Raw genomic sequence first — 9,209 nt, forward strand, 5'->3', positions numbered from 1 at the left:
GACTCTTTGTTGCATGTTGAGGGATAGTTATATGATCCAATTATGTTATTATTGTTGAGAGAACTTGCACTAGTGAAAGTATGAACCCTAGTCCTTGTTTCCTAGTATTGCAATACCGTTTGCGCTCACTTTTATCATTAGTTACCTTGCTGTTTTTATATTTTCAGATTACAAAAACCTATATCTACAATCCATATTGCACTTGTATCACCATCGCTTCGCCAAACTAGTGCACCTATACAATTTACCATTGTATTGGGTGTGTTGGCGACACAAGAGACTCTTTGTTATTTGGTTGCAGGGTTGCTTGAGAGAGACCATCTTCATCCCACGCCTCCCACGGATTGATAAACCTTAGGTCATCCACTTGAGGGAAATTTTCTACTGTCCTACAAACCTCTGCGCTTGGAGGCCCAACAACGTCTACAAGAAGAAGGTTGTGTAGTAGACATCAAGCAGTTTCTGGTGCCGTTGCTGGGGAGGTTAGTGCTTGAAGGTATATCTTTAGATCTTGCAATTGAATCTTTTAGTTTCTTGTTTTATCACTAGTTTAGTTTATAAAAGAAAACTACAAAAAAATGGAATTAAGGTTGCCTCATATGCTTCATCTTTTTAATGTCTTTCGTGAAAATGATGGGAAGGAAAATTGTGCTCATGTACTAGAAGAAGAATTACATAGAATGCTTGGCATAAAATATGTGAATGATGAGAATGATTGCAATGTTGTTAGTATGAATTATTTGAATACCCATGATGCTAATGATATGCAAAGCCACAAGCTTGGGGATGCTATGTTTGATGAAGATGATATGTTTAGTCCCCCAAGTTTTGATGAGAATATTTATTATGATGAAAGCCCAACAACGTCTACAAGAAGAAGGTTGTGTAGTAGACATCAGTAACATCAATATCTTCTATCTCAGCAAGTGCAATATCATTCATGACTTCCTAATATAAAGTAAATGGAATAGCACTTACGTTAGCACCCATATCACATACACCATGATAACAATGATCTCCTATTTTAACTGAAACAACATGCATGCCAACAACAAGTTTGTTTTTATCTAAACTATATGGCTTAGTAATCCCAGTTGCTTCAACCCAGAAATATATGACAGGTCCATCAATATTATCAACCAAAAGATCCTTGATCATTGCAAATAGGTTCCACTCTAATTTGTTCAGAGGATTTAGGCAATTTTGCATTACTCTTATTAACCTCCGTTGTAGCTTTAGCATGTTTCGTAATCCTAACAGGGAAATGAGGTTTCTCAATATAAGCAATAGACACAACAGGATCAACATTATAAACAATTGTTTCTACTTTAGCTATAACATGTTCCTCACAATGTCCTTCAATAGGTGGATGAAATGTAAACCACTTATCCTTAGGGAGATCAACATGAGTAGCAAATGGTTCAAAAAAGTTAGCTCATATCTCAGAGTAAAGTCCATATTTAGTACTAAACTTATGAAAAGCATCGGTTTCCATAAAAGATTTAACACAACCAAACTCAAGATTTATAACAGACTCTTTACCTTTGTCCATTTCCTAAATTTCAGAGTTACATTTAATTCTTTCCAGAAGATCCCATTTTAGTTCAATAGTTTTCTTCATAAAGGGACCAGTAGAAGAAGTACCAAGCATGGATTGATCATTATGAGAAAGCCGAGCATAAAAGTTTTGTATAATTATTTCTCTTGAGAGCTCATTATTGGGGCATGTGTGCATCATATATTTAAGCCTCCCCCAAGATTGAGCGATACTTTCTCCTTCATGATGCCAATATATATATATATATATATATATAAAATTCCGGTCAAGATGAACCAGATGCATAGGATAAAACTTCTCATGAAATTCCAACTTCAACCGGTTCCAATCCCATGTTCTAGTATCATCCAATAGCATGTACCATGTCAATGCCTCTTCCCACAAAGATAAAGGAAATACCTTTTTCTTAACTCCATCCTCAGATAAACTTGCAAGCTTAATCAATCTAGAAATTTCATCTATATGTATCAAGTGCATATGAGTATGTACTGGTCCATCTCCTGAATAAGGATTATCTAGCGGTTTCTCTTACATACCCGAAGGAATATAATAATAAATATTTTCAGTAGGTTCAATAGGTTAAGGGGAAACTCTTATTGCTTCTGGTCAAGGTGAAGATACCCTGAACAAGCCCTTCAAAGGATGATTTTCCATAGTGACAAGTGACAATAAATTTCAGCACGTAATATAAATGTTTCCTTACCAAATTCCACTCCCCAAAGGCACTTCACTCCCCGGCAAGGACGCCATAAAAGAGTCTTGATGACCCACAATTATAGGGCATCAATCGTAGTCCTTTCGATAAGTAAGAGTGTCGAACCCAACGAGGAGCAGAAGGAAATGACAAGCGGTTTTCAGCAAGGTATTTTCTGCAAGCACTGAAATTATCGGTAATAAATAGTTTGGTCGTAAGATAATTCGTAACGGGTAACAAGTGTAGCAAAGGTGCAGCAAGGTGGCCCAACCCTTTTTATAGCAAAGGATAAGCCTGTACAAACTCTTATATTAAACAAATCACTCCCGAGGACACATGGGAATTATCGTCAAGTTAGTTTTCATCATGCTCATATGATTCGCGTTCGTTACTTTGAGAATTTGATATGTGGGTGGACCAGTGCTTGGTTTCTGTCCTTACTTGGACAATCCTCCCACTTATGATTAACCCCTCTCGCAAGCATCCGCAATTACAAAAGAAGAATTAAGATAAATCTAACCATAGCATTAAACATGTGTATCCAAAACAGCCCCTTACGAAGCAACACATAAACTAGGGTTTAAGCTTGTGTGACTCTAGCAACCCATCATCTACTTATTACTTCCCAATTCCTTCCCCTAGGCCCAAATCATGGTGAACTGGCATGTAGTCCACGTTCACATAACACTAGTAGAGGAAAGACAACATACATCTCATCAAAATATCGAACGAATACCAAATTCACATGATTACTTATAACAAGACTTCTCACATGTCCTCAGGAACAAACATAACTACTCATAAAGCATACTCATGTTTAAGATCAGAGGGGTATTGAATATTATTAAGGATCCTAACATATGATCTTCCACCAAAAAACCAACTATCATCAACTACAAAGAGTAATCAACACTACTAGCAACCCACAGGTACCAATCTGAGGTTTAGAGACAAAGATTGAATACAAGAGATGAACTAGGGTTTGAGAGGATATGGCGCTGGTGAAGATGTTGATAAAGACTGACCCTCCCACAATGAGAGGATCGTTGGTGATGATGATAGCTTCGATTTCCCCCTCCCGGATGGAAGTTTCCCTGATAGAATAGTTCCGCCGGAGCCCTAGATTGCTTCTGCCCAGGTTCCGCCTCGAGATGGCAGCGCTTTGTCCGAAAATTTTCTCTCTAATTTTCACAGGTCAAAACCTTTCATATAGCAGAAGATGCACACTGGGGGCTTGCCAGGGGGCCCACAAGCTCAGGGGGCGCACCCTGGGGGTAGGGCGCACCCTGGGGGTAGGGCGCCCCCCAGCCTTGTGGGCACCTGGTGGGCCCCCTTCTATTGTTTCTTCTCCCAATATTTTTTATATATTCCAAAACAATTCCCCATAAAGTTTCAGGACATTTGGAGTTGTGCAGAATAGGTATCTCAGAATTGCCCCTTTTCGGTCCAGAATTCTAGCTACCGGCATTCTCCCTCATCATGTAAATCTTGTAAAATAAGGAATAAAAGGCATAAGTATTGTACAATAATGTGAAGTTTTATTGATATCATTTTGTCACCGAAAAATTGCAGAAATTTGTTCATACAAAAAATGTACCTCTTTGGGAGGAGGTCTTCGAGGAGCAGGTCCTCGGAGGCATCATCGCACGGGAGCTTGATACAACAATCTTATGTTGAGCCATATGCAAGCTCGATGCGGGATGCAGATACCAAATAGTGCCTATGGCCGTGTAATGAGTTCATGATAGGTGCAGGTATCAAGGAAGAATTTGAGCACTATGTTCACAACACCGAGCTCACTCCCTTCATCACAAATAAGTGCCTTCAACATCTCAACCTGACCCAGATGTTCACCAAGAAATTTAAATATCATTCTCATGATTCTAGAGTTTCATTTAGCCTTTATGATAATGCCTTCACCATGCCTCTAGAAGAGTTTTGTGTTGCATGCAAAATTCCATATTGGGGCCTGCTGGACGAACCACCAAAATCCAAGTATGAGATGTTTTTAACTAGTCTCTGTTGTGGTGAGAATAGAGGAGTGACACAAGCTAGAATAAAAAGCATACAATTTCCATCAATGCGTTACTTTGCACTCTTTAATAGCAAATGCATCGTGAGAAAACAAGATTGCAGTACCCTCCGTGCCCCAGACCTGAGCCTCATACACACTGCTGTGAGAAAATGTTATAATCTTGGAGCAATTTTTGCACGAAGGTTGCAACACAATGCTGATAGTGGTCACTTTTATGGGGAGATTTATGCCTCCTGTATAGCTAGGACGCTGGGTGTGTCACCCTGGCCCAATGATCCTAATTTACCTACTCAGAACATAGATTTGGGGCCATGCAGCGTCATGAGTTCAGTAAAGATAAGGCCACTAATTATAATTATAACTTGATGTTCGATCAAAAACCTATTGTACCTGTTATTTTGCCTGCACCTGCTCTCTTTGATTATCAGAATAAAGGAAGATACTACATCTATGAGAGAGAGGCACGTGAGTACAACGCGGCGGTAGAGGCTGCCCGCTAGGCTGAGGAGGCTGCACCGAGAGCCTCCAGAAGCCATCATTATGACTATTATCCGAGCCACAGATGGTGATTACCAAGCTAGGCCAAAAGCCTAACCTTGGGGGAGTACGTATTTCCACCGACATTACATCCATGTTCACACACTTCATTCTAGTTGTCGGTGTTCACACTTTTTCCATTGTATTATCCATGCTAGTTTTATTTTCTCGCTTTCTTCTTGCATGTTTGAAAAACTTTGAGAAAATCTGAAAATATGTCTTGTTCTTTTCAGTTTTTATTTCTAGTTTAAATTTGTTGTAGTATTAAAAGAAAACCCAAAAATATTTTCCATTTCTTCTTTTTCTTGTTGGTAGCTTTTCCTGTGTAAATAGTTTTTCTCGTTTTTGTTTTTCTTTCTTTAATTTGCCTCTTTCTAGAAAAACTAAAAACTCCAAAAATATTTCAGTGTGTTTCTCTGAAATTATTTTCCTTTGAGTCGTACCAAAGAGAAGACCACAATGAAAATGTTGAGTAGCTCTCGTCTGCATTATTGTTGATCTAACAAAGGGCCAAATTATTCTGTCTTCTCCTTTAAACAAAATGTTTGCATATTCAAGCTTAGTCCAAGGCACTCTTGCACTTTAATTATTTTCATATCATTCGGTCGTGCAAGTGAAAGGCAATAATGAAGATATATGATGAAGTGACCGAGGCAAGGAAAGGCTAGTATGAACTCAACTTGTTTTTGTTTTTGTAAATATGTTTAACTTTGTATCCATGATTCAGCATATTATGATTAAACATGTTTGTGATGACAATTAGAGATAATAGTTGCTCATGCCATGCTTAAGTAGCCCAGAGTGGATAATGATTTATCTTGGGTGTCAACATGCATTAAAATGATTGTGATGTAGTATGATAAGATGGTATCCTCCTCTGAATGTTTCGAGTGGCTTGACTTGGCACATGTTCACACATGTAGTTGAATAAAATACAACATGGCCTCCATGATATTTATGTTCATGGTGTTTATATCCTACTCATGCTAGTATTCAATGTTAATTATTCATAATGCATGATCATGACCGTTTTCGCTCTCTACCTGGTCACTTCTCAATCTTATTGCTAGCCTTCGCCTATACTAAGTGGCAATGTGTCACGGGAAACCACGACCACCTATGGGACCAAGGGTTCCTTGCTGGTTCAGCGGGGGGATGGCACGTTGCACAAAGAGCAGAGGAGCGTGGGACAGCACAACAGATATCACACATGCAATTTTTACCCAGGTCCGGGCCGCCGTGAGGCGTAAAACCCTATTCCTGCTTTGGTAGATTGATGATGGAAAAATGGTGGTGAGCGTTGCACGCCTTGCCCGGCAGGGTTGTCTAGGAGCAAAACGGCCGTGCGCATATGGATACGTGTGGCAGTCGATGAGCCAACCGAACGACCAACCCTTTCTACGGTTGCCCTGGGCTTCCTTTTATAGACAAAGGGGTCACCACAATAGCAAATCTGTCATGATGTACTGATTAGATAGCACGCAGCGTTATCATACCTAACTCTGCAGTCTTGACAGAGTGCATTAAATGCGCCGCTCAACGTCACATCGTAGCTTGCCCGGCAAGCCTTCCCGGGCTGTTTTGCCAGCTCCGCACCTGCTCGCTCGACACGTCGTAGGACGGGTGTCATTTGGAGGTATTTGCTGTAGGAAGTGGCTGCCATGTGGCATATAGCAGCCACTTACTCACTTGGGAGCTTGACACTGCACCGATCAACGACGTGCATCGTGGTGAGGTGGTGTGGTGAGGTGGTTCTGCCCTCGCGAGTCCCGGTAGGCCTGCTGGGATGACCTGGATGCTCGTTTCTGGGGTGACCCCCGTCCTTACCATGCTCGCCTACCCAGCAAGGGAGGTTTCTTCCTTAGTGGTACCTTGCTCTTCTGGTTAGTCTTGGTCTTCTTGAGCTATGTGCTGGTCCTTCGAAGAACTGATCCGTTGTGCTCCACTCTCATCTTGGTGTTGTAGTCTTGTTCTCGTGCCTGTGCATAGTCTAGGCAACGGACCCAGGGCACCGACAGAAGCCCCTGGGCCTTCCCTGATCGCGCTGCCGGGCGTCTAATGACCCACAAGTATATGGGATAAATTGTAGCCTTTTTGACAAGTAAGATTATCGAACCCAATGAGGAGCACAAGGAAACGACAAGTAGTTTTCAGGAAGGTAATATCTGCAAGTGCTGAAATTGTAAGTAACAGAGTAGTTTGCTAGCAATATAATTTGTAACGAGCAAGTAACGGTAATAGCAACAAAAGTGCAGCAAGGTAGCCCAATCCTTTTGAGGCAAAGGACATGCCAAAACCGTCTCTTATAATAGGCAAAGCATTCTTGAGGGTACACGGGAATTTCATCTAGTCACTTTCATCATGTTGGTTTGATGCGTGTTCGCTATTTGATATGTGGGTGGACCGGTGCTTAGGTGTTGTTCTTCCTTGAACAAACCTCCTAGTTATGATTAACCCCCTCGCAAGCATCCGCAACTACGAGAAAAGTATTAAGAATAAATTCTAACCATAGCATTAAACTTTTGGACCCAATCGGCCCCTTACGGAATAGCGCATAAACTAGGGTTTAATCTTCTGTCACTCTCGCAACCCATCCTCTAATAACTACTCCACAATGCATTCCCTTTGGCCTAAATATGATGAAGTGTCATGTAGTCGACGTTTACATGACACCACTAAGGGAATCACAACATACATACTATCAAAATATCGAACACATATCAAGTTCACATGATTACTTACAACATGATTTCTCCCGTGACCTCAAGAACAAAAGTAACTACTCACAAGTGATAAACATGCTCAAGATCAGAGGGGTATTAAATAGCATAATGGATCTGAACATATAATCTTCCACCAAATAAACCATATAGTAATCCACTACAAGATGTAATTAACACTACTAGGCACCCACAAGCACCAATCTATAGTTCCGGTACAAAGATTGAACATAAGAGATGAACTAGGGTTTGAGATGAGATGGTGCTGTTGAAGATGTTGATGGAGATTGCCCTCCCCAAGATGGGAGAGTTGTTGGTGATGATGATGACAATGTTTTCCCCCTCCGGGAGGGAAGTTCCCCCGGCGGAAGCGCTCCGCCGGAGGGCAAAAGTGCTGCTGCCCAAGTTCTGCCAAGAGATGGCGGCGCTCCATCCCGAAAGTCCTCTACTTATTTTTTCTAGGTCAAATTGACTTATATACTAAAGGATGGGCACCGGAGGTCGGCCGAGGAGGGCACAACCCACTAGGGCGCGCCTGGGTTCCCTGGCGCCCCAGGTGGGTTGTGCCCACCTGGTGGGCCCCCTCTGGTAGTTATTGGCTCCAATATTCCTCATATATTCCATAAAAATTCCTCGTAAAGTTTCAGCTCATTTGGAGTTGTGCAGAATATGTAGGCTGGCGTAGCTTTTCCAGGTCGAGATTTCCAATTGTTGGAATTCTCCCTCTTTGTGTGTACCTTGCATATTATGAGAGAAAAGGCATTAGAATTACTCCAAAAAGAATTATTATGCATAAAAACATCATAAATAACAGTAGGTGAACGTGATGCAAAATGGACATATCAACTCCCCCAAGCTTAGACCTCGCTTGTCCTCAAGCGAAAACCGAAATCGAGAAACATGTCCACATGCTTAGAGAGAGAGGTGTCGATAAAAACAAAATACAGACATAGAAGCATCATGTGAATTATTATAACAACAACAAACTTAAACATAAAACATTTATCATAGAACTTTTATCATAGAACTTTTATCATAGACTTCTCATGAATAAGTAACAATTCATCACACCATCAAAGTATAAAGCATAAACTCTATTGGAAACCAACAAACTATGTTCCCAGTCAACTTTGCAACTACAATTCATCATCTTTTCAGGAAGGGTCATGTATCGGAGCCTTTAGGCAAGTCCACATACTCAACCATCATATAGTCTTCTATGATTGCTAACACTCACCGCACACACATGAGCAAAACGTTTCAACCGGACACATAGAAATATAGGAGCTTATAGTTTCGTCTCCCAACATACTCACCTCGAGGGTGATGTCAACAATAATAACTCATGCTACCCACATCCAACTGGATATATGTGCCTAGATCTTTCCTCACCACAAGATGCTTGCCAAAAGAGAAAAATAAAAAGGAATAGATAGAAAAACTTTGACTCTTGCATAAAAGTAAATACATAAAATTAAAAGATAGGCCCTTCGCAGAGGGAAGTAGAGGTTGCCATGCGCTTTTTCTTTGTATGCTCAATCCCTTAATGCAAAAGAACGTCATGTTATATTGCCCCTTATGATAGCAACCTTTATTATGCAGTCTGTCGCTTTTATTCTTTGCTATCATAAGTTCATATAACGCTCAATTTTCTCTTACACTAAA

This window comes from Triticum aestivum, chromosome 2D (assembly GCF_018294505.1).
Source record: "Triticum aestivum cultivar Chinese Spring chromosome 2D, IWGSC CS RefSeq v2.1, whole genome shotgun sequence".
Classification (NCBI taxonomy): domain Eukaryota; kingdom Viridiplantae; phylum Streptophyta; class Magnoliopsida; order Poales; family Poaceae; genus Triticum; species Triticum aestivum.